This window comes from Choloepus didactylus, chromosome 3 (genome assembly GCF_015220235.1).
Source record: "Choloepus didactylus isolate mChoDid1 chromosome 3, mChoDid1.pri, whole genome shotgun sequence".
Classification (NCBI taxonomy): Eukaryota; Metazoa; Chordata; class Mammalia; order Pilosa; family Megalonychidae; genus Choloepus; species Choloepus didactylus.
The window spans coordinates 131,898,208-131,923,459 of NC_051309.1; the positions used below are offsets into that span (position 1 = coordinate 131,898,208).

Genomic DNA, 25,252 nt, shown 5'->3' on the forward strand with positions numbered 1-25,252 from the left:
CTTAATTGGTACAGACATTTTGTTTGGGGTGATAAAAGTTTCGTAATGGATGGTGGTGATGAAATACATTGTAAATGTAGTTAATACCACTGTATTATATATTTTAATGTACCTATAAGGGAAAATTTTAGGTTGTATATATGCTACTAGAATAAAAGTTTTTAAAAAATAACCAAAGGACTGTACAACACAGTAAACCCTAATATAAACTATAGACTATCATTAATATCATAATTATAATAATATTATTTCATCAATTGTAACAAAGGTACCACAATAATTCAAGTTGTTAATAATAGGGAAGAAAACTATATTGGGGGAATATATGGGAACTTTACAACTATTATAATAAAAGTAATCTCATAAAAACACTGATATGATTATGCAAAAAATATGGGGGGAGGGAAGATATTTAAAAATCAAGATAAATTGCAGATATTCAAATGTGCCAGTCACAGAAATTAAAATAATATGATAGTACAGGAGCAAAAAAAGAGCAATAAAATAGAAAAATGGATAGTTTCCATTCATTTCATAAAATATATGAACACTTAGTATTGTATAAAATGGTAATTCAAATTGCTGGAAGAACAGAGGAAGTTTAATAAATGGTTTTGAGCCAGCTGTCTAGACATTAGGAAAAAATAAAGTTGGGTCCTTTCCTCACCTTCCCAATAAAATACATTACAGATCAATTCAGGTGTCATTTGTTTTCAAAGTGAAGAATAAAATCATAAATGTACTAGAAGAAAATAATGAATTAAGAAATACTTTTCAGTCAGCAAAGCTTTCTTAGCCTAGCAGAAACCCATATATTCAGATGCAGGAAATAATTGATTTCAAAACTGTAAGGCAAAGCCGTTTAGTGACAAAGAAAAAATCTGCAACATAAAACAAAAGTTTAAAATTAGGAATATAGAATTATGGACATGTAAATAAAAAAATATAAAAACTTCAAAGCAAATGGGAAAACGGAACCACCACTCACCCATCCCCACCACTGAAGAGCACTCCTAAAAATTTATTGCTCATTTTATTTTGTGCCAGGCCAACGCTTTGCATTTCATGCCACTATGTGCAGCCATGTTTTACATGTTGGGGATATATTGGTGAACAAAAAAGACAAAGTCCCTGCTATCATGCAGCTTTTAAACTAGTGGGGAGACATAGACAATTAAAAAAGCCTATAAAATATGAACTCTGTTAGGTATAAATACTATGGAGAAAAATAAAGCAGAGAAAGAAATTGGCAAGTGTTATAGGGAAATGGACAGTAATTTTAAATAGGTGGTCAAGGAAATTCAAGCTGAGAAAGTGACATTTGAGAGAGCTGATGGAAGTAGGGGAACAAGTGCAGGTATCTGGGTATTCTAGGTAGGAAACATCACCACAGAGGCCAGTGCGGTTGGAGCCAAGTGGAAGAGACAGAGTTGGGGATATGAGGTCCTAGAAGTGGGAGAAGTGAATTAAGGAGAAGCAGATCATGTTGGGTCTGGCCGGCCCTTGTAGGAATTTTGTCTTTTATTCTAGGATAGATGTAAAACCTCAAAAGGATTTGGAACAAATGAGTGGCATGATTTGCCTGACGTAGAACAGGATGCTATAGAGGCTATGTTGAGAACAGGATGTAGGCAGACAAGAAGAATTAAGAGAAACCAGAGAAGCAGTAACAACAAACCAAGAAAAGATGTCAAAGGCTTATGGCAGGGTGGTAGCCAGAAGAGAAAAGAAATGTACTAGGAGTCTGGATCTATTATGAAAGTCAACAGGTTTTGTGGATGAGTTTGGATATGGCAGAAAGGAAGAAGCAAACATGACTCCAAGATTTTTGACCTGACCAAATGGAAGGACAGATTAGCCATTAACTGACACAGGAAAAAAACAGGCAAGACGCCAAGTTTGGGTAAAAGATAAGGAGCACAGTTTTGGACATGTTGAAATGATTATCCAAAGGTGTCTAGCAGGCAATTGAATAGTTCAATCTTGATTACAGGCATAGAATTTAGAGAAGTAGGATTACATATGGTATTAACATATTTAAAGCCATGAATACAATAAAATAAATGAAAACATAAAAAAACAAAGATACTATTTATGGTCTATCAGATAGGCAAAAGTGAAGAAAATGGTTATTATTCAGTGTTGACTAAAGGGTAAGAACAAGCAATATCCCATACAGTAATTGGGAATGTAGATTTTGTGGAAGGCATTGTGGCTCTACATACTAAAAATATGATTAACTAAATTATACTGAATAACATATATTTATGTTCTTTGAGATGGAAAATCCTCCATAAGACATTTTGAGTGTAAAAAGCCAAACATTATGTATAGACTTCTATTTATGCCATATATGTACATATATCTACATAAAGTAGGGTCTGGAAAGATATTGTACAAAACATTGATGAGGGTTTTCACATGAAATTAAATAATGGTATTTGAGAAAATTTTTACTCTATTCTTCACACCTTTGTTTGCTGTTTGAATTTTAGATGGTAGATGAATAGTAGATGGTACTATTATACAAATAAAAAAAAAACTTGGAAGAGAGGGTTATTTACTCGTACAACATATGCTTCCAAATACACTATATTCCACTCTAACTTAATCTTTCACTTTTTCCAAATCTAGGACAAACCACTTGTGGAGATAACTTAGTGTTCTGGTTTGCTAATGCTGCTGAAATGCAAAACACCAGAAATGGATTGGCTTTTACAAAAGGGGGTTTATTTGGTTACACATTTACAGTCTTAAGGCCATAAAGTGTCCAAGGTAACACATCAACAATCAGGCACTTTCACTGGAGGATGGCCAATTTGTGTCCAGAAAACCTCTGTTAGCTGGGAAGGCATGTGGCTGGCGTCTGCTCTGGAGTTCTGGTTCCAAAATGGCTTTCTCCCAGGACTCTCCTCCCTAGGCTTCAGCTCCTCAAAAATGTCACTCTTAGTTGCTCTTGGGGCATTTGTCCTCTCTTAGCTTCTCTGGAGCAAAAGTCTACTTTCAAAGGCAGTCTCCAAAATGTCTCTGTAAGCTGAAGCTCCTCTCTCAGCTCCAGTGCATTCTTCAAAGTGTCCCTCCTGGCTGTAGCAAGCTCGCTCCTTCTGTCTGAGCTTATATATAGTGCTCTAATAAACCAATCAAGGCCCATGCTGAATTGGCGGGGCCACATCTCCATGGAAATCATCCAAACAGAGTTATCACCTACAGTTGGGCAGGTCGCATCTCCATGGACACACTCGAATTACAGTCTAATCAACACTAATACATCTGCCCACACAAGACTGCATCAAAGATAATGGCATTTTGGGGGACACAATACATTCAAACTGGCACACTTAGTAACTTGCTTATTTAAGAAACTGGGACGGCATAATGCCTTGTAACTATGTTAAGCAAACCAAAGCCACAACACCTAGATCTTGGTCTGAAGCCCTTAGTATAGTGTAAGTAGCAAGCTGTTAATGCATATCCAGGTGACTAATTATTTGTATCAAAAAGATTTATTTCCATCACCAGAGTCTAGCTTGGGTTGGTTGAATTCATGAAAATCTCAGCAGAGAACCCATGTATTCAATTGCGGGAAGACATGGAGAGGCCATCTCATTTGAGTGAGGTGGTAGTAAAATGCTGGCATGTTTACCTTGTTGCCCAGGTTGTGTATAGAGGACTTCAGCCTCCAAGAAAATACATGTTATTATTTATTTTAAAGAAGTTGTTGGTTTACAAACAATCATGAATAAAATACAGGATTCCCATATACCACCTACCACCAACACCTTGCATTGGTGTGGAACATTTGTTACAATTTATGATAGCACTTTTTTACAATTGTACTATTAATTGAGGTCCATGGTTTAACTTAGTGTTCACTGTTCATGTAGTATGGCTCAATGGATTTTTTTTTAAATTTTTGTTCTGTTCCCATATATACAATCTAATTCCCCCTTCTAATCATACTGTGATATATATTTCAGTACTGTTAATTGTGTTCACAATGTTGTGTTACCATCACCACCATCCATTTCCAAAACATTTCCATCATTCCAAATAGGAATTCTTTACATTTTAAGTCTTAACTTCCCATTCCATATCCCTACCCCATCACGCCAATAACCTATATTCTAGACTCTGACTCTAGGAGTTTGATTATTCTAATTGTCTCAAATCACTGAGATCAGACAATATTTGTCCTTTTTGTATCTAGCCTCTTTCACTCAACATGAAGTTTTCAAGGTACATCTATGCTGTAGCACATACCAAGACTTCATTCCTTTTCATGGCTGAGTGATATTCCATTGTATGTTTATACCATATTTTGTTTATCCATTTATTGGTTGATGAACATGTGGGTTGTTTCCATTTTTTAGCAATTGTAAATAGTGCTGCTCTGAACATAGGCATGCAAGTATTTATTTGAGTCCCTGCTTTCAATTCTTTTGGGAATATACCTAGTAGTGGGAATGCCAGGTAATAGGATAGTTCTATACTTAGCTTTCTGAGGAACCACCAAACTTTCTCTCACAGAGCTGCACCCTTTTACATTGCCACCAGCAATGAATGAGTGTTCCTCTTTCTCTGCATCCTCACAAACACTTGCTATTTTCCAGTATTTTAAAAAATAGCAGCCATTCTAATAGGTGTAAAATGGTATCTCAGTGTGGTTTTGATTTCCATTTCCCTGATGGCTAATGATATTGAGCATCTTTTCAGGTTTTTTTTTTTTTTTTTTTTTTTTTTTTTTGCAGAGATGGCTCTTCAAGTCTTTGGTCTATTTTTTAATTGGATTGTTTGTTTTCTTGTTGTTGTTGAGATGTAGGATTTCTTTATATATTAAACCTGTATTAGATATGTGGTTTCCAAATTAAACCTGTATTAGATATATGGTTTCCAAATATTTTCTCCCATAGAGTAGGTTGCCTTTTCATTTTCTTGACAAAGTCTTTTGAAGCAAAAAAGTTTTTTTGTTTTGAGGAGATCCCATTTATCTATTTTTTTCTTTCATTTCTTGTGCTTAGGGTGTAAAGTCTACAGACCATTGTCTACCACAAGAACTTTTTTTTTTTTTTAATTTTTATTGAGATTGTTCACATACCATACAATTATCCAAAGATCAAAAGTGTACAATCAATTCCCCTGGTACCCTCATATAGTTGTGCATCCCTCACCACACTTAATTCTTCTTCAATTTTCAGAAACTTTTCATTACTCCAGACAAGAAATAAAGCAAAAGAAGGAAAAAGAAAGAAAAGAAAAGAAAAGAAAAGAAAAGAAAAGCTCGAATCCTCCCATATCCCTAACCAATCCCCCTCAATTGTTGACTCATAGTATTGTTATAGCACATTTGTTACTGTTTATGAAAGAACGTTGAAATACTACTAACTATAGTATATAGTTTGCAATAGGTATATATTTTTCCCTATATGCCCCTCTATTATTAATTTTTAGTTGTATTGTCATACATTTGTTCTGGTTCATGGAAGAGATTTCTAATATTTGTACAATTAATCACGGACATTGCCCACCAAAGGATTCAGTTTTATACATACCCATCTTTTGACCTCCAACTTTCCTTCTGGTGACATATATGACTCTGAGCTTCCCCTTTCCACCTCATTCACGCACCATTCGGCACTGTTAGTTATTCTCACATATTGCTACTGACACCTCTGTTCATTTCCAAACATTTAAGTTCATCTTAGTTGAACATTCTGCTCATACTAATCATCTGCTCCCCATTCTTTAGCCTCGTTCTATATCTTGGTACCTTATATTTCATATCTATGAGTTTACATATTATAATTAGTTCCTATCACTGAGACCCTGCAATGTTTGTCCTTGTGTGTCTGGCTTATTTCATTCAGTATATTGCCCTCAAGGTTTCGTCATCAACCCATTTTTTTTTCATTTCTGTTCAAATGCTATACATTCCATCCTAAGTAAACAATCAATGGTTCCCTGTTCACCACCCTCACCACCCTCACCACTATCTATATAAGGGAATCTATATTTCTTCCACAAGGCAGGAGGGAGAGTCAAAGAAGGTAGAAAGGCAAAAGAAAAAGAAAAAAGAAAGGAAAAAAAATGACAGCTAGGAAGCAGCAAAAGGAAAGATAACCTTAAATCAAAGTAGAATAAAGAGTCAGACAACACCACCAATGTCAAGTGTCCCACATCCTTCCCCAATCCCCCCACTTATCTGCATTTACCTTGGTGTATCGCCTTGTTACATTAAAGGAAGCATAATACAATGATTCTGTTAATTACAGTCTCTAGTTTACATTGATTGCATCACTCCCTCAATAACTCCCCATTTTTAACACCTTTCAAGGTTGACATTTGCTTGTTCTCCCTCATGAAAGAACATTTGTACATTTTATCACAATTGTTGAACACTAGATTTCACTGAGTTAACACAGCCCCAGTCTTTATCGTTCGTCTTTTGTTCTGGTGTCCCACATGATCCCAGCCTTCCTCTCTCAACCATATTCACAGTTATCTTTGTTCAGTGTACTTACATTGCTGTGCTACCATCTCCCAAACCTGTGTTCCAAACCTCTCACTCCTGTCTTCTCCTATCACTCTGTAATGCTCCCTTTAGTACTTCCTGTAGGGCAGGTGTTCAAAGTCTCTCATTGTCTGCTTGTTGGAAAATATTTTGAGCTTTCCCTCATACTTGAAGGACAATTTTGCTGGATATAGGATTCTTGGTTGGCAGTTTTTCTCTTTCAGTATCTTAAATATATCACACCACTTCCTTCTTGCCTCCATGGTTTCTGCTGAGAGATCCACACATAGTCTTACTAAGTCTCCTTTGTATGTGATGGATTGCTTTTCTCTTGCTGCTTTCAGGATTCTTTGTGTTTGACATTTGATAATTTGATTATTAAGTGTCTTGGTGTAGGCCTATTCAGATCTATTCTGTCTGGAGTACGCTGCACTTCTTGGATCTGTAATTTTATGTCTTTCATAAGAGATGGGAAATTTTCATTGATTATTTCTTCTATTATTGCTTCTGTTCTTTTTCCCTTCTCTTCTCCTTCTGGGACATCAGTGCTACGTACATTCTTGTATTACATTTCATCCTTAAGTTCCCGGAGACATTGCTCATATTTTTTCCTTCTTTTCTCCATCTGCTCCTTTGCTTGCAGGCTTTCAGGTGTTTTGTTCTCCCATTCCTGAGTGTTTTCTTCTGCCTCTTGAGGTCTGCTGTTGTATGTTTCCATTGTGTCTTTTGTCTCTTGTGTTGTGCCTTTCATTTCCATAGATTCTGCCAGTTGTTTTTTTGAACTTTCGATTTCTGCCTTATGTATGCCCAGTGTTTTCTTTATAGCCTTTATCTCTTTTGTCGTACCTTCTCTAAACTTTTTGAATTGATTTAGCATTAGTTGTTTAAATTTCTGTATCTCAATTGAAGTGTAAGTTTTTTCCTTTGACTGGGCCATAACTTCGTTTTTCTTAGTGTAGGTTGTAGTTTTCTGTTGTCTAGGCATGTGACCTCCTAGGCCACCCCAATCAGGTTTTCCCAGATGAGAACAAGCTCAGGTCACAGAAGGAGGAAATATTCAGTATCTGGTTTCCCTGATGGTTTTTCTTAGAGGATTGACAACCCCTGTGCTTTTCTGCCCAGCAGGTGCACCTGTCAGCCTGTCACCAGCTGGTGTAAGGGGGTGTGGCCCGTGGCTCTCCTCCTCCAGCCTCTGGATTCTGGCAGGTAGTAGAGCTGGGCCCCTCCCTTTCCTCTTGGGAAGCTATGCCCCCTCCAGAGAGGTCATTTGCATATAAATACATTCTTTGTTTCTCTGACTCTGCTAGTCAGAATGCTGGGAGTTTAAATGTCTGAGGCCTTCTTTACTGCCAAGCACTGCAGGCTGAAAATGGCTGAGGCTTTCTCCACTGAGCCGCACAGGTTGACAGAGACAGAAAGGGACAGAAAGTTCCCAGATTCATCCTTTGGCCAGAGATAGCACCCAATCCTCTGGGCTCCCCGTCTTGAGACAGATACGTCCCCTGACTCTCCCAAGGTCAGTCGTCACCAAAAGCCTCTGTCTGCTTGTTGGGGATTCACTGTGTGTATTGAGCAGTTAACATTAAAACCCCAGTTGGATCTGGGCTGAGGTACACTTGCTTGTTCAGAGAGTGCTGCTCTTTAGCTCTGCGAGGTTTCTGTGAGGGAGGGGCTCTCAGCTCTCGGCAGAGTCCACAGTTTTTACTTACAGAAAAACTGCGATCTCAGGCATTCCTCTCAATTCAGGTTGGTGTATGATGAGTGGACAGACACATTTGTCTCCCTGCAGTTATTCCAGGTTATTTACTGGTTTTTCAGTCATTTATGAATTGTTCCAGAGGGACTAACAGTCTTCCACTCCTCTTATGCCGCTATCTTATCTCCTCCCTCTACCACAAGATCTTGAAGATCCTTCCCTACATTTTCTTCTAGGATTTTTATGGCTCTGGCTCTTGTATTTAGGTCTTGGATCTATTTTGAGTTTAATTTTGATATAAGGTTTTAGATAGGGGTACTCTTTCATTATTTTGCATATGGATGTCACAGTTTTCCCAGGACCATTTGTTGAAGAGACTATTCTGTCCCAGTTGAGTGGACTTGGCACCCTTATCAAATACCAGTCAGCCATAAATGTGAGGGTCTATTTCTAAAATCCCAGTTCAATTCTATTGGTAGTATATCTACCTTTATGCCACTACCATGCTGTTTTGACCACTGTAGCTTTGTAATATGCTTTAAAGTCAGGAGGTGTGAGACTTTGTTCTTCTTTTTCAAGATATTTTTTGGCTATTCAAGGCCCCTTATGCTTCCAAATAAATTTGATAATTGCCTTTTCCATTTTGGAAAGTAGGCTGTTGGAATTTTGATTGGGATCATATTTATTCTGTAAATCAATTTGGTTAAAATTGACATTTTAGTGATATTTAGTCTTCTTTGATATCTTTTAGCAATGTTTTGTAGTTTTCTGTGTAGAAGTCCTTTGTATCTTGGTTAAATTTTTTTCCTAGATATTTGATTCTTTTTGTTGCTATTGGAAATGAAATTGCTTGCTTGATTTCTTCCTCAGATTGCTCATTACTAATGCATAGAAACACTATTGATTTTTGCATGTTAATCTTGTATCCAGCCACTTTGCTGGACCTGTTTATTAGCTCTACTAGCTTTGTTGTAGACTTTTTGGGATTTTCTATAAAAAGGATAATGTCATCTGCAAATAGAGAAAGCTTTATTTCTTCTTTTGCAATCTGGATACATTTCATTTCTTTTTCTTGCCTAAGTGCTCCAGCTAGAAAGTCTAGCACAATGTTGAGTAACAGTGTTAACAATGGGTATTCTTATCTTGTTCTAGATCTTAGAGGGAAAGCTTTCAGTTTTTCACCATTGAGTACAATGTTAGCTGTGGGTTTTTCATTTATACCCTTTATCAGGTTGAGGAGGTTTCCTTCAATTTCTTACTTTTTAAGTGTTTTATCAAGAAAGGATACTAGATTTTTGCAAATGCTTTTTCTGCATCAATTGGGATGATCATGTGCATTTTTTCCTTCCTTCTGTTAATGTGGTGTATTACATTAATTGATTTTCTTACGTTGAACCGTATATAAATCCCACTTAATCGTGGTATATAATTCTTTTAATGTGCTATTGGATTGGTTTGCTAGTATTTTGTTGAGGATTTTTGCATCTGTACTCACAAGAGATACTAGTCTGTAGTTTTCATTTCTTGTCATAACTTTATCTGCCTTTGGTATGAGGATGATGTTGACCTTGTGGACTGAGTCTGAGAGTGCTCCTTTCTCTTCAGTTTTTTGGATGAGTTTGAGCAGAATTGGAGTTAAGTTTTCTTGGGATGTTTGACAGAATTCCCCTGTGAAGCCATCTATTCCAGAGCTTTTCTTTCTTGGAAGGTTTGTGATTACTGATTCAATCTCTTTATTGGTAACTGTTTTTTTTCTCTTTCTTCTTGAGTTAATGTAGGTAGTTTGTTTCCAAGAGTTTACTCATTTCATCTAAGTTATCTAATTTATTGGCATACAATTGGTCACAGTATCCTTTTATTGTCCTTTTTTACTTCAGTGGGCTTGGTAATAATGGCTCCCTTTTCATTTCTGATTTTCAATATTTATCCTTTTGCTTTTTCTGTGTGTCATTTTACTGATCCTTTCTAAGAGCCAGCTTTTGGTTTTGTTCATTCTATCTATTGTTTTCCTGTTTTCTCTTTCATTTATCTCTGCTCTAATCTTTGTTATTTCCTTCCTTCTGCTTTCTTTGGGTTTAGTTTCTCTTCTTTTTTATTTCTCCAGTTTAGAGGAAGGTATCTGATTTGAAATCTTTCTTCTTTCTTAATGTAAGCATTTTGAACTATAAATTTCCTTTAAGGCATTGCCTTTGATAAATCCCCTAAGTTTTGAAACTTTGTATTTTCATTTTCATTTGCCTCAAGATATTTCACCTTTGATTTCCTCTTTACCCATTGGTTATTTAAGAGTATGTTTAATTTCCACATATTTGTGAATTTTCCATTTCTCCCTCTTTTACTGATTTCTAGTTGCATTTTGTTGGTCGGAGAATACACATTATATGATTTAAATATTTTTGAATTTATTGAGACACATTTTGTGACCCAATATATGATACATCCTGGAGAATGATCCATGTGCACTAAAGAAGAGTGTGTGCTCTGTTTTTGTTGGATGTACTATTCTGTATTTTTCTATTAGGTCTAGTTTGTTTAGTGTATCATTCAAGCCCTGTACTTCTTTATTGATCTTCTGACTTGATGTTTTTTCCATTATTGAGAGTGGTGTGTTAATGTCTCCTACTATTATGTAGAGCCATCAATTTCTCCCTTCAAATCTGTCAGTATTTGCTTCCTATATTTTGGGGCTCTCTCTTAAGTGCATATGTATTTATAATTGTTACAACTCCCTGTTTTTTTGTACCTTGAAAATGTTTTTTAATTCAAGTCTCTTTTATCTGATATTAGTACAGCAACCTCAGATCTCTTTTGGTTACTACTTACATGATATATTTTATCATCTATTCATTCTCAACCTACATGTGTCTTTGACTTCAAGGTGAGTCTCTTGCAGACAGCATATAGTTGGGTCATGCTTTTTTATTCATTCTGCTAATCTCTGCCTTTACACTGGATAGTTTCATCCATTAACATCTAAAGTCACTACTGATAATACATACTTTCTTTTGCCAGTTTGCTATTTAGCTTTTGTAATCTTATGCCTTCTTTGCCCCTCACTTCCATTAAAGCCTACTTTTATATTTATTTGCTTTCTTGTGTTATACCATATTGAGTGCCTTCTCACATCTATCTGGATAATATTTTTCAACTATTTTGCTTGTGATTACTACAGGATTAAAATTTAACAACCTAACTATATAATAATCATATTTCATTTGATAACAACTTAACTTCAATAGCATGCACATATCCTTTTCCAGAACCCTCTATCCTGCCACCATTTTTTGTACTTGTTACCACTTATATCTTTGTAATTGCACTTTTCATTCATTTGCATTTTAGCACTTGTAGGAAGTAAGTAGTAGAGTTATATATCAAACAATACAATACAATAATGGCATTTATAATTACCCAAATGGTTACATGACTGCAGGTCTTTATTTTTTTATGCTGCTTTGAACCACTGTCTAGTGTCCTTTCCTTTCCATCTGAAAAACTCCCTCCCTTTAGCATTGCTTGTAGGGCAGGTCTAGTGGTAATGAACAACCGTGGATTTTGTTTATCTGAGAATGTCTTAATCTTGCCCTCTTTTTGAAAGAGAGTCTTGCAAGTTATAAAATTCTTGGCAGGCAGTTGTTTTCCTTAAGCACTTTAAGTATTTCAAACCACTGCCTCTTGCCTCCATGGTTTCTGATGACAAACTGGCACTTAGTCTATTAGGACTCTCTTGTACATAACCCATTGCTTTTGACTTTTAGCTTTCAGAAGCACTCCTTGTCCTTCGCATTTGATAGTATAATCAGTATATGATGGGGTATATTTTTCTTCATGTTTATCCTTCTTGGTGTTTTCTGAGATTCTTGGATGTACATATTCATGATTTTGCTAAGTTTTGGAAGTTCTCTGTCATTATTTCTTTGACTATTCTTTCTGCCCCTTTTGCTCTTTCTTCTCCTTCTGGAACTTCTGTAATGCACATATTGGAGTGCTTGATGGTATCTTAGGCTATTTTCACTTTTTATAATTCTTTTCCTTCTGCTCCTTAGACTGACTCATTTCATGTGTCTTGTCTTCAAGTTCACCGATTCTTTTCAAACACAACCAAACTGCACATTTCACAATCACGTTCTATTTGTAAACAGTTAAAAGCCACTAACTTCTTTTGTATCTTAAGATTTTATATCTTAAGACACAAAGAGAATCAAGGCAATGAGATGATGGCAAATTCTGTACAGTTAAAATTTTTACCTTCATTTAGTCTCTCTTCTTCGAATAAGCAAGCTATTATAATATTATTTATGGGCAAAAAGAGGAGGGGAGGGAAGAAAGAAATTTTTTAAATGCTATAACTCATTAGTTTTGCAGCAACACAATTTTTTTTTTCTTTATACACTGAACAACTCTGTAAGCCCAATACCTTGATTACCATTATGCATAGCTACTAACTTCGGCAGTAGGGTACAACGGTTAAACATTAACACAGCCATGAGAGAGCAGAAACACAGTTACCTGATAGAATTACAAAAAAAAATCATTACCTATTGATTATGAACAAACCATCATCATTCACTAATAAAAAGACAGCATCTGAAAACAGAATATCAAACTCCAGCCTGAAGTGTTTTGTTTTGTTTTGTTTTTATGGCAGAGAAAATTCTATAACAGAGCAGAATGTAGTGTCAGTACTAAAAGTTGGCTGTCTTTCTTTTTTTCCTAAAAATAGGAAACTACAAGAATTCCCACCACCACCACCCCTGCTGGGAACAAGTTTTCCTTAGTACTATGCTCGCCAATTTAGGACAGGAATAGAAAAACAAAAGAACATGGCCAAATGCTATTCCTTTTTCCCAGAGATAGAAAGCATCTTTTATATTTCCCTCCATTTTTTTTGGTCTTTTAAGTTTTTTTTTTTTAATTATGGAAGAGTAAACATTTTTTTCTCAAAAAACAAACCAACAAAAATTTGTAAACAAGAAGTTTCTATGTGGGAACCTTCAAAACAAAACGGAAAGCCCATTCAAAGTGCAGGGTCCGTCCTGGGTGGCAGGTGGGCTACAAGTCACAGCTGTGGACACAGTTTTTCAAACTGCAGGGTGAAATTCTTTAGTTTTACAATATGAAAAAACTGTTGCTATCCTTTCATTAATAATCTTAAGTCAGTACCATAACTTGATCTTTTAAACTCCATGATACTACAATAAAGTAGGCAAACATCAAAGCATAGCAGAGTGTGCACATCTTTTCAGAACATCCTTTAGTAAACATTTACACTGGAATAGCTGCCCCATCCCCCATATTGCCAATTAGACAGAAAGAACATCACTCAGTGCAAAGTTAAAATCTCAAATATTATCAGCCCCCAAAAATGGTTTTGCAAAAATAAAAAAGTGGAAAAGGGAGAAGATGGGAGGAAAAAAAGAATCCAAAGGCCAAACGTGATGAATATACACAAACGAGCTCATTCTATACAGTTTAGCATGTATGGTGCTACTTTGGAGCATAAATAGATACCTTTCTACATTATAATATTGGCCTGCACGATTCAAGTATTCAAACTAATATGTCTTCAGAAAAACAAAGTGGAAGATATGCAGAGAATAGCTGTTTCCACAATGGACCCTGGCTGCAGGTGGTGAGCCCAGTTTAGTGCTCTTTCTTTCACATCTAGAGGTCAGTTAGTGAGCCCACATCTACACTGTACATGAACTTTCCACACACACACAGGTGGTCAACAGAAAGAAAGGCATTAATGGGGGATGGTCTGCTAATTCCTCAGGGGTTGCTGCCGCTTGGAGAACCCCACAGGGTTATGGCATAATGTGGGATCCCCCAGAGTGAAGTGCTGTGAAGGTCTCCGCAGTTAGTTCCCAACAGCGCAGCACCATTGCAGTGATTGAGATTGGTCTGGCAGGAGAATGAGTGGGAATAGTTGAGGAAGTCCAGCTAGCTCTGGCTGGACTCAAGAGACCGCCAGCCAGGAGAAAGGGTCAGAGACTGACTTTGTGAAAAGAAATGGCTGATCTCATCTTCACTGGCAAATTCAGCAAGAATAGTAATGGTTCCAAATACAGAGTCTTGTGTGCCTTCACTACCTCTTCTCTAGAATTGTAACAGACCAAAGCATTTCCATATGGGAGATGCATGTGAAATGTTACCAGTGGGCCATGCTGTATGCACAGAGTATGCTGAGTTAAGCCATCAATCTGAGGTGTAAGGATTTTTAGAACAAGTCAATTTGTTATTCTCCCTGAGCTGCTCTCACTCCCGGCGAAACCTGGGGTACAACTGGCGTCAGAATTTCCCCCATCCAGCACCTACAAGAAGGGGAGAATTATCCCACGTAGACAAGGGTGGTTTCTGACCAGTCAGTCCCAGAGGTGGGTGGGATGGAGCAGTGTTGTTTATAGGTGAGAAAGAGACGTTCCACACCACATGAGTCTGAGAGGTGTTTGTAACTGAACCAGGAGACCATGTCAATTCAGAATCTATTTCTGGCTGAAATGCTTTCTGCTGTACTGCTGAGTCAAACATTGTAGTTGGAGGCACAAATGGATGACCAGGTACTGATTCAAGGCAATGTGGTATTCAAGGATGAGGATGACAGATGTCCCTGAGGTGGTCACTATTAATTGAAAGACTGTTTATGACACCGCCAGGAATGACATAAGGGTCAGTTTTAGGGTCAATGTTTGGATAACTTTCCATAGTTCACCAGGGCAAAACTCTCGTGGCCAATTAACACTGCTAAAGCTGTTAGGTGATTTGGCATTGTCCAGCCCTCTCCTATAGATCTTGAAGGACTGGCTGATGAAGTACTGCTGCTTATGAAGTCAAAGGAAACAAATGAAGATTCTTCCAGTCTGAAACCACTTGAAATAGCACCATGTTTGCTGGAGTTTTGATCCAAAGACATGCTCACAGAAATGCTATCCACTGGAGTCCACTTCCTCAGTCTTGAGTATGGCTCTTTAATACTGTTCATATCTCCATATTTACATTCAAGCTTGAATTCAAGCCTATAGGGAAGCTGCTGAAAGCATTTATTGGTGTGGCCCTTTTTGCAACACAGATGCAGTGTGGGGCACAACATTTTCAAGGAAAGATTTCATGGCTGGCTGATGGAGTGACTGATGCTGAGATGGCGGAGTCTGTTGCTTCACCAACAGGTTTGGGTCAAGCCGATGAGACTGTGGCATCATTTGCTGCTGCACACTAAGAGGTCAGCCCTCTTGGTTTCATTGCTGCTGGTTACCAAAAAGGCATGCATCTCTGACTCTGCACCCTTTGCTGTTGCACTAACAATCGCTGTAACCTGGAGATCTAAGAATGCTGGTTTAATTGAGATAGTTGGTTCAGCATGGCTCCCTGTTGAGGGCCAAAGAGAGGATTCAGGCCACCATTGTATGGTGCATATGTCAGCAATGAAACTGGAACCTGAGGGGAGAGTAACGGGGGAGGAACTTGAGCTCAGAGATTAGGCTGAGATGAACTAACAGGTTGTGCTGGAAGCTGCTGCATGTCCCGGGGTTGTGCTGCTGTGTTTCCAACACCAAACATACTGGTATTGCCAGTCTTATCAAAATAAGGGTTGCACTGCATGAATGACTCTTTGGAAATCTGAGGCCAAGGACCAGAGCCTTTCCCGACCATTCAATTGTAATCGCCAAAATTTAGGCTATGTATATCTATCTCCATTCGGTTGTCTTAACATTCCTCCAGAAAGATCCAACTTATTGCTCTTATTTTCTTCCAGAGTCTCTCAAAAAACTGATATTTAAAAACTGTTTAACAAATGGATTTATCCATGTTTCTTCTTGTTTGTTTCCATCTTTTATCATTCCCCTTTCCCTTCTCCTAGTTTTGCCACTCACAACCTTCAATGACATTTTCTTCATATATGGTAGCCAATCTAAAGACGAGTTAAACTCTTGAGATGAGTTACTATTCCACATTCCAATTTCTACATTCTCTTCCTCTTTCCAGACAGTGGAGCAATTTCTAGGCAATGGCATATCATCACACCAGCCATCTTGCACAGATTTTGGCCCAGATTTGCTTAAAGCTTGTGGACCGACAAAGCTGAAAATCCACATGGATGTGTTAGACACCGCAGCAATGGGTTCACCCCAGCTGGGAACACAGTCTGTGGGTTTACCCCAAGCTAAAGTGTCATTATCTACAGTTGTGGTTAGAGTAGAAGGCTCCCCACAGGGTTCACCCCAGCCAGAGCCACTGTTTACCTCTTTGAGATGGCACTTGTACATGGCAGCAGCTGATGTACCTGTGCTTACTGGTCTGAATGGCTGCCACCATTTGGGACAATTTTGTTCCACATGTTCACATTTTTGTAGTTGTATTTGGTGGGATCTCTCCAAGGTGAAGTTCCATCATCAATTTCCATTGTGTGGCATATGGATTCTGGGGATGGCTCCTCCCAGCCTGTGGATTCTTCCTTTTTGTTGGGCTGATATAGGTTCCCCTAGCCAGCCTGTGCCAGGAGATCTGCCTGCAGCTGGCAGGATTCCCCATGATCCAACAATGTTTTGTTGCTGGTTCCAGTCTGGACAACTGACTGATTTTGATGAATCTCCCCAACCTAGAGACTGTTTCAACTTTGGAGGTCCTCCCTATCCCTGGAAAGGATTAGGTTTGGAAAGGATTAGGTTTCACCCTGATGAATTATTTCAATTTATGTTATTTCCCTAAGTAAAATAACTCGTTTTATCAAGTTCATTCTAACTAGAAATGGACCTGTCACTGTTACTACCTCCTAAGCTGGATTTAATAAAGTCTCTCCCCAGTTATCACTGGTAGAAATGGACAACCCTTGGTTTGATTTTTGTCCATCAACCCATCCCTGTTTGTTCTTTTGCAAATTGTTTCATACAGACTTCTCTTCTTTGAAATTCCCCCACTGATTGCTCTTGAACATTCTTGGAGCAGCAGAATCATCTTACCACACACTCCTGGCAGTCTGACCCTTTGGAATTGTCCCCACCTCAGAGTAGGTATGGGATCTCCCCACCACTATATACTTGAGGTATTACTATTATCAGGGTTAGTCTTATCTACACATGCCCCTGAGTTACAAGTTTGTGCTGCACAGCTTCCCCAGGCCTCTGTCCCATTGTCAGTTTTTCTTTCCCCACTAGGTGATGTTTCAGTATCCCAGACAGTATTCTGCTTAACAGGAGTCTGTCCCCAACCAGAGTTAGATAGGACACATGGATCTAAGTTGGTTCTGTTTACAATGCTTTGGAGTAATTTGGGCTGATCTATTTTTCTTCTATCTCTTCACTGACTTTCCTCAGTTACTTTCTCCTGAAGGCATCCAGCGTTTTCTGTACTACCTTCACTCTACTGTATCTCCTGTTTTGTCCACACAGAGGTTTGCTGATTTGTGTGAGATGTGGCAGAACCCTGATATTCTTCTTCAGTAGACTTCCATGCATTTGTAAACTTCTTACCATTTCCATTTGCACTGTCATTAGAATGCTGATTGGTAGGCAGTTTGTTCCTCTTTGACTTCCTCCAGAATTTGCACCATTTCTACTTCCCCATGATGTACTGTGGGAATTTGCTATCTCAGACTCCCACACACCTCTGCCTTTATTTGTGTTAACTTAATAGTGTCCACAGGCCCATGTATGCCACGCTACATTAGAGTTGCATTCACAATGTCACCATTAGCTTGACTATTAGAGCTTTAACATTTGTCTCCAGAGTAATTAGAACTATAGGCACCCCATAAGAGCCTCCATTTTCTGACTCTCCATCGTTAAGGTGAGAAATGGAAGTGTCATTCATAACTGATGGAGTCTCCATCTGAGGATGATTCGTTGTGTTCACACGCCAGGCCCCTGTATTACTAGGCAGTTCATTATTCTATTCTGAATCAGAGTTTGATAAACTAGAAGTCATAAAGTTAGTAGTATTATTTGGTCCAGTCATTTCAGAGGTGACATTTTGAGGCTGACCACTGAATGAAATCTTCTGTGTACCACTACTTCAGATTCATATATTTCCTGAAAGCTTCCTCAGGAACTATGGGTAGAAGAACCACCCACTTTAGACTGAAAATTCTGACTATTGGGCATCTAGCCTATGGTACGGCATGGAATACTAATGCCACAACTACCACTCCTTACACACCCTTTTAGGGCAAGTCCGTTGTTCTCAAATACCAGCCAGGCATCATGGTTGCTAGATGAATCCAAAGTGCTTGGATTTAACCCTCCTTTTGAGGAAGAATGTACAGTGCCCCAAGAATTCATTCTACCGTTGCTCCTTTGATTTGCTTTCAGGAGCATCCAGACACCTGACATATCCTCATTATGGCTCCATGGGAAACACCCCATGGTCTAGTTCTCCTTCCATGGCACACATTATTGCTGTTGCTACCAACCACAAACTTAGTTTTGGGATCCATGACCAGTGCTACTACTGAAGCCATTTTTTCCACCACCTGTGCTCCCTGAAGCCATGATAGTGATGTTTCTCTCCTTTCAGAACTGGAGGCGGAATCAGCATCCATATATTCTGAAGCCAACTCTAGATCACTGCCAGCAACCAAGGGCCATGCTTCTTTTTCAGAGTTGTTTACAATCACATTCTTACAGTTTGTGCTAGAGTCACTTGGAGAAGACACAGGTCCCTGCTGGGAATTTTCATAACGGGATTCTGAAGTATTATTGTTTACAACCATCTCATCCAGTATGTTGCCAAAGCACAGTATTGTGGTTACCAGCATAGCTTTGGTGTCAGACAGATCTTGATGTGATTCCAGGTTCTGCTACTTATTAGCTGATGGGTTTTTGCTGTTCTGCACCTCTCCATTATTTTCTGGCTGTTGATCTGTTAAAGCACTGTTTTCTGACTGGCTGGTTAACACTATTAGCAGATTCCAGGTTTGCTGCTATCACAGGAAAATGCTGACCCCCCTTTCAAAACTGTTTACATTTCTGGCAGTGAAATCATGGTGGTACTTCAAGAGGATACCAAGGCAAGGCCTGTTGCAGTTGTTGCTGTTGTTGCTACCACTGGTCGTTGGCTGTGGCTCTCTTGGCATTACTATTAATGCTGGCTGCTGTGGAAGTGCTGTTATTAGAGCTGCCAGGCTGAAGCTGGCTTGCACTAGGCTTTATCTGTTCTGGTACTTTGATTTTTTCTTCAGTGCTCTTCTTTTGAACAGCTTCCTTATTTTTCTTTTTGTCTTTTTTCTTTTTCTCTTCTTCCCTCGACCGTTTTTCTTCTTGCACTACATCCCTGCTTATATTTCTTTCTACATCTTTGGTACCTTTGGCTTCCAATTCTCTCATATGTGTAAAGTGCATGAGCAATTGGGGCATAGAGAACGTGACTCGTGAGCCTTGAGCCCTCTGCAGCGCTGCAGGGAGATGCCCAAGGCCCTGCACAACCACCATGTTCTACACCGACAAAGTTCACTGACTCTTTCTTCTGCCAGCTCCAATCTGGTTGTGAACCTCTCCTGAGCATTTTTTCTTTCAGTTATTGTGGTCTTCAACTCCAGTAATTTTGTTTGGTTTCTTTTAAAAATTTCTATCTCTTTATTTAGACTCTTATGTTGTTCAGTCATTGTTTTCCTGATATTCTTTAGTTCTTTTTCTGTACTTTCCATCATCTCCTTGAGCATTTTTAAGATCTTTTTTTAAAGGCTTTGCTCAGTATGTCCACATTCTCGTCTTCATTGGTGATTTCCATATTTTTATCCTCTTCCTTTGGATGGGCCATCACTTCCTGTTTCTTTTGTACTTGTACTCTTTTGTATACTAGTACTCATTAGTCTTGTACTCTTTTGTGGCACACTGTACATTTTAATATTTTAAAATGTTAACTCTTGGATTTATTCTGTGGGATGTCTGTTTCTTGGTTTTTAACCAGCTGGTGATAAGACAGAGATTTTCTTGAGCTTCACCCCTTCTATCAGGAAGGTATGCCCAAGGTGAATGCAATGTGCAGGGCTTTCCCTGTTTCTCTGGGCCTCTGTCTTGTCCTGGGCTTTTGCTTGTTAGTTGTTTTGGCATCCTCCCTGTTCCCCGGGAGACAGACCTCCCTCTCCCAGGTATATGATGTCATGACAGCAGGCCTTTGTCCAAGACTGTCCACCTCTATAGTTTCTTACACTACTTTTGTTGAATCCGTCTGCTTTTGCCTGGAGGGAAAATTCTAGAGGCAGGTCCCCCTGGAAAGGACTTTCCTAAGTCATTCTATCCCAGCCAAAACACGGCCAGGGACCTATGGGGGGGCACAGTCTGGCTCCAAAGTGCCTTCGTGAGATCAGCAAGGGTGCCAAAGCTTCTGAAGCTGAGCTTTCCTGGCCTGCCCAGCAAATGCAGCCCTTTAGCTAACTGTCCCCAGCAGCACTGAGGAAGTGCTGTATCAATAAATTTCTACACCACCATCCCTGTCCAGAGAGGGTTGAAACAATGCCTGCCACTGCCTTTGTCTGGGCAGGCTGAAACAATAGCTGCCCTCAGAGCAGGGACCCTGTGACCCAAATTCACTCATCAAAATCCGTGATCAGCGACTGGCCATGCTTGCCCCTGTTCTTGGGAAAGAGGATTTTTACATCCCTTTCATTCACCAGGAGCTAGGTAGGGACTGGACCCTGGGGGGACCTGCTGTGAGAGTGGGGATTGGGCCACTTACAGTTCTGTAATTTATCTGCCTCTTCTCCTGCTCTCCCTGGATGCTTTACAGTGTTCTTCCAGCCTCTGGAGTTTCAAAATAGCTGTTTCAGACAGTCCCTACCTGTTTAATGGTTGTTTTGGTGGGAGGACTGAGTCTTGGATCTCCCTACTCTGCCATCTTCCCTGGAAGTCTTTCTCCAAGAAAATATATTTTACAAGTACCAGATGAAATGTTGCTTTTCCAACGGTGTCATATAAGAAAACTTCAATATTTCATCTCTGAGTGCCAAACTTTCCACTGATTTATTAATTGCATGATCATTGAGCTATAGAACATCTCTCTGTTTAAATGCTAAGTAACTGATGACATCAACATCTGCCAATGTAACAGATGAACTTGTCCATGAACTCATACTATAAAATATACATTTCTGTGCACCAATAACTAGACTTAAGTCTGATTACTGTTGCAGATGTAGACCAGTGCATAAGAAAACGTGTTGCACTATTTGTAGTGCCTACTAAAATGTCTCAAACATGCTTCAGAAGATTTTGCCATAATTTTTGGACATAATTGCTGAATTAGCACATTTCTAGTCACACAGATCAAATTCTAATTTCAGGACAGCAAAACAAAAATTTTATCAGGACTCTTCACAATTAAATATAATAATCATGACTATTAGTAATATATGCCACTCTGTAGTAAGAATGTTTTACTGGAAATGCTATTTCTTCTTTGGATCATGTGCAGAGTAAGAACAGTATCATAAAATTCTGGGGGAAATAACTTGAGACAAAATAAATTTGGAGAAAATGTTTCAGAGGCAGTATGCTTATTGGAACTATTCTTAAAAAAAAAGGTTTTGTTATTGAAGTCTCAAGTTTCTATAGCATAAGAACATTACTGTCCCTTTGGGCCACATGATAAACCTAAAGCTACGTAAAGTATACGTCATCTAGCACACTTTAAAAGTCCTGTGGATTAAATTTTTACTGTCAGCTTTATAAGTGACTTCTTTAAAAGGCCCCCCATTCATGAAAATAAATAAAAACTGCAGAGCTACTGAAGAAAACAGTTTAAGCTCAGTAAAGGAAAAGACAGTCCATTCCACAGAGAGATTATAAAAATTTAGGTCATGTCCCTAAAGCACTATAGCCTGGCATGGCCATCCCCACCTTTCCACTGCTGAGGTCACAACTCCATTAGTAAGAGAGATATAACCCCATGGAACCAACAAGTGAAGTTCCACAACCTTAAGCATACCCTGGATCAGGGACATGGGAATTTGCTAAGAGAGGGGGTTATCACAGACTTTCAGAAGAAGCCTTGGAAAGGAACAATTCAGATTCCCACTCAGGGAGCTTTCTCTTCTGCAACACTGCTAAGAAATGGTATCTCATATTCTTAATGAAGATGCATCTAATAAACACTGGGCTGTGGAGGCCAGGTCCATGACCTCCAGGGCTAGCTGATTTGACCATTAATTTAAAAGTTTTGCCTCCTTACAATGGTCACCACAATGTACAGACTGGCCTAGAGCCATAAAGAGCAAATTTATTACTCTCTTCCACAACGATACTCTGAATATATGGTAATAACGATTATGTCTCTCCACAGAGTTGTCCAGATAACAGACACCTATAGTTTCATTCACAAAGATAATAGTTTTGACATTCATCATAGTAATTGTAAAGTTGTCTTTTCTGCACAAAAACAGGCATTCTAATTTTAATAGCTCAAATGTAGCAACTCAAAATGATTATACTAGCTCTTCTAGTAGATAACTTGTTTGCTAGGCAGGATAGCTTAAAAAATTGGTAATTTTTCATTGAATTTCATGTACCATCCAAAGAGAAGAAAGTGCAACTTCCTAAAATACAAACATACGACAATGGAGCAATTTCACGTTTATCAAATAATAATACTCCCTAAAAATTAATGCCAGTTCTTATGTAGGAAATAATTTTCTAAATAGTATAAAATCCTAGAATTTTAACAGATTATAAACATTTGGTGAATATTGGGTGAGGACAGGAAGGAAGGAAGGGAAGGAGGGAAGGAGGAAGGAAGGGAAGAAAAAAGGAAGGATAGGAAGATGGAAAGAGGAAGAAAGGGAGGGAAAAAGGAAGGAAAGGAAGGAGGGAAAGAGTGAGGGAGGCAAAAATGTCTTTTGTTTTTAAAACACCACCCAATTGTCTGAAGTGTCAACACCAACAGAGGACATAAATGAATGAATCTTCAAAAAATTCTCACAAAAACTAAAACAATCTATTTTTCAAGATAACACAGGTATGAACTAGGTCAAAAGATCCAGAATATAGAGTCAGTCTCTAATTCTGAATATAAAACATATTGAGATACTACGTTCAAGTCTATTTCCTACTGAAAATACTGTATTTCAACATATTTTAATTACAACACATTGATCTTATTTGTACATTTCTAATGTTCACTGGTTTGGGCTTGTAGGATTTTCTAGTATGGCATAAATTTTTATGTAAAAGAGAACATCTCTTTTTCAAAATGCATTGATTTTCCACTTAATTTAACTTATATTCCAAAATTATATTACTTTTCACTAAGATTGTTGGCATCATTTAAAATCCATTAACCTATGTATTGAGGATTATCACTAGTACACTTCCTGCCCCCACATTTAATTTCCCCAGTCTGCTGTGCTCCGTGGGCCAAAGAGCTTACTATTAAGAGATTGTGTCCTCATGTCTCTGATAAGCCCCTCACCATTGGTTACTACTAACCTAACAGTTTTTTTTAATCCTCTTCCACTTAATCTTCTTCTAATAAATACTGTGGGTAGGAAATGAGTCAACCAAGCTTGTTAGAAGTTCAGGTAGAAGAAAAGTGAAAGTGATGAAGGAAAGATGTCCCTGCTATGACTAAGAAATATATAGATTTTGAAATATTCTGGTAGTGGGGAGTGAACTTAGTGATTTCAGAGGAAAAATAGCTATTTTTTTTTTTCCCTGCTTTCTCTGCCAGAAAAGAGAAAGAAAAAAACATTTCTGAACCAAATTATTCACAGGGCAAGCGTTTATATGAAGAATCTTTGTGAAGAGAGGCTGATTTTTTAATACAAGATGTTAATCCCCAGGAAGATTAAAAGAAAGCTACTTATAAACATTAATCTGCCCAAAACATAATCTAAGAGAATTTTGTAGAAGAAAACTACAAAGGAAGCCTTGCATGATACATGTTAAAACACACTACAAACCACAATTATTAAAACAGTATGATACTGCCACAGGAAGGGAGATTAAGTGGAACAGAATGGAGTCCAGAAATAGACTTATATGGGACTTCAATACAATAGCAGTAAAGAATCTTCATAAAGAATCAATACCTCGTCCCATACCAAATAAAATTCTAGATGCATAATACTAATAAAGAAAACCATTGATGAACATTTGTATAATCTTAGAGTAAGAACATTTTCTAAATAAGAAATAAAACTCAGAAGTCATGAAGAACACTATTGTCACACTTGACCCATGTAATGGTCATGGGCCAGAGGTAGAAAAACATTGATTGAGATTTTGCTATAGGAGTACAAAAGAAATTATGTCAGGAGAGGTTATAACTACATTTCCTCATAGGCCTCCAAACTTTCATCCCTAGAAAGTTATGTGAAGGGTTAGGAAAAAGGAATCTTTATTTGAAAATATGCACGTGTGTCTCCCCAAGAGCCTGTTTATGATTTCATGAGGACAAAACCCCTTGTACCTATATCCATCATCAAAGAAGTAGTAGCAGCTGCAGGATCTGAGACTATTTAGTCCACCTAAGAATCCCACCTACACTAGGAAAAGCACTCTATGTTTTATGTGAATTTTGCTTTATATTAAATTTGACGGGGAACAAAAGGGTGAATGAAGACTAATTGACCAGTTTGTTTCTACTGTGGTTCTGAAATATATGCTCAGTTGTGATTTAAAGAATCAAAGTATGGATCCAGATAAAATTCATTAGAGCCATATCCTAAAATACAACTACAAATGAGGCAAAATGATTATCAGAAAGGACAAGAGAGAAGAAAAACCAATTTTGACCTACTGAGCCTATATAACTGACAAGATCATGAAATTAGTAAATGAGTTTTAGGAAGAGAAATCAGCCCTTAAAAATTTCACTATATATATAGTGTCACAAGCACCATGATAGTTAATAATCCTTTCTTCTAGCAAATCTAAACGTTAAAAAGAATACACCTAAAATTAGCCAAATTAGAATAATAAAAATGCATGGATTACATAACCAAAAAAACACAGAGCATAATTAATGTATTTAAAATAGGAATCCTTGGGCATAATACATGATAAAGATCAAACTGACTACTGATGGGGTTTTTCTGCTTTCCTCAGCCTATCCTTATTTTT

At 38.1% G+C, this 25,252-nt stretch overlaps 1 protein-coding gene and 1 pseudogene across 1 annotated transcript in view; both read right to left on the minus strand.

Annotated features, from left to right (window-relative positions):
• Window positions 1-25,252, minus strand: part of PRDM5 (PR/SET domain 5) — a 254,641-nt gene that overhangs the window by 94,967 nt on the left and 134,422 nt on the right.
• On the minus strand, window positions 14,592-15,761 carry LOC119529816 (annotated as a pseudogene).